At 38.3% G+C, this 1,779-nt stretch overlaps 1 non-coding gene across 1 annotated transcript; it reads right to left on the reverse strand.

Moving 5' to 3' along the window:
- Positions 1-1,387: 1,387 nt before the first annotated feature.
- Positions 1,388-1,522, reverse strand: LOC115868886. The gene has a single exon (XR_004045847.1). It is a non-coding gene; the product is annotated as a small nucleolar RNA SNORA2/SNORA34 family (small nucleolar RNA).
- Positions 1,523-1,779: the final 257 nt, after the last annotated feature.

A 1,779-nucleotide genomic window follows, 5' to 3' on the forward strand; every position in this document is an offset into this window, starting at 1 on the left:
AGTGTACAGTGTAAGAAAATAATAATAATTTAAGGGAAGGAAGAAAAGAGGTGCTGACACCAAGGGCTCAAGTAGAAAGAAAATATTTTGAAAATGATGATGGCAACATATGCACAAATATACTTGATATGATTGTCTTATAAGAGCTGTAAAAGCTCCCAATGAAATGATTTATTAAAAAATCTAACACAAATTCCAAATCAAAATGATCTCAACTTAATGTTTTAACTAAATATTTGAAAAAAATATACTGTGATCTGATTCACTCCTAATTCCCATTCCTCAATGATACTTGGAGTTTTTAGAGTAGTCCTACTTAAGGGATTTCTGAAGAGTAACTTTTGTAAATTAGCTGAAAGCAGAAAAACTCAAAGAACAAAGCCTAGTCTGGCTAAGTAATCTCTTTTGCAACTTAGTAAAACCTATCATGCTGGGACTTTGGGTCTCAACAAAAATAAAATCCTTTCAGCATTTGTGACTGAGCAGTAGGTCTGCCATGTGATCACATATCCACGATTAAGGGATTTAGGCCATACTATGAGCTCAGGCTGGCGTCACTGGGGTCTGCAGTTTAGGGCTCTGGCTCAGAGAAATGTAGGTTTGAAAACCCTCTGGTCTATTGAGAGTTGCGTGTGCTTTGCCTAATGTGGGTGTTTTCAATTGGGATGACTTTATGCCCCCACCTCAAAGGCTGTATGGCAATGTCTGGAGATATTTAAGTTGTTTTACTGGGGGTGGGGGGTGGTATGTTGCAGGGGCATAGGGGACTAGGATGCTAAGCATCCTATCATGTACTATTCCATCTAGCCCCCATGACAAAGAATAATCCAGTCTAAAATGTCAATAGTATGGTTGTTAAGAAACAAACTTATGCCATTGTCACAGAACAGGAAAATGGAATTCGAAGGAAGCATAGACCAGGAATCCTAAAACTCAATGCTATTATCTGGAGTTGGTCCCTTTTGGTGAGATTCTAAAGAACATTTTGACTGGTTAAATCTAACATTAGCAGTTAGATCATAATCCATCTTAAGGACTAACCTCACCTCATCTAATTAGCCAGAACTCCTGTACATATCAATGAGTTTTCAATGAGCACAATGAGGAAGGATGCACCATAATGAGATGAGGCTTGTTAAATTGGCTATAATTAAGAATGGCTAAGAAGCCTGTCCCCTGTTGAGATTTCAAATGCTACGTGAGGTTGAACTATTATCCCTAAGGAAGAGCTGATCAGTAAAAATGGCAGCAAATGAATGATGCTTTCCAAAAGATTACAACTGGACATTAATTTTCATTAATTGCCACTTATTTTCTTTTAGACCTATATTTCATTGAATTCCTTATACAGTATATCGCACTTTCTTCTTCTTCTTTTTTTTTTAAACTATGTTTCTTCCAACTGAACTGGCCACTCCCCTCTGGGGTACTGAATAGCCAACAGACCATAGGAAGACATGGCTCTTTGCTCCTGTTTGAAACCAAAAGCTACTGCAAACCATTGGTCTTGATTCAGGGCCTATCCCATTTTCTTACTGTAGAAGAATATTCCACTTGGGCAATGTGAGAAGTGATATTATGAGCCAATTTCCATATTTTTCCTCAACCCTTAGGAACTCAACATAACTATGATGAAGTGGTTCACAGGAATATCTTTCCATATAGTGTATCTTCTAAGTGTCCCCGGGAAAATCACCTTCTTTCCTCTGTGGTTGGTTAGTGTGATTGAGCCGGATACACAGAGACCCTTTGTACAGAACAACCAAACACCACCAGGGC

The sequence above is a fragment of the Echinops telfairi genome, unplaced genomic scaffold, assembly GCF_000313985.2.
Source record: "Echinops telfairi isolate 266 unplaced genomic scaffold, ASM31398v2 ScPeMD7_18;HRSCAF=68, whole genome shotgun sequence".
Taxonomy (NCBI): domain Eukaryota; kingdom Metazoa; phylum Chordata; class Mammalia; order Afrosoricida; family Tenrecidae; genus Echinops; species Echinops telfairi.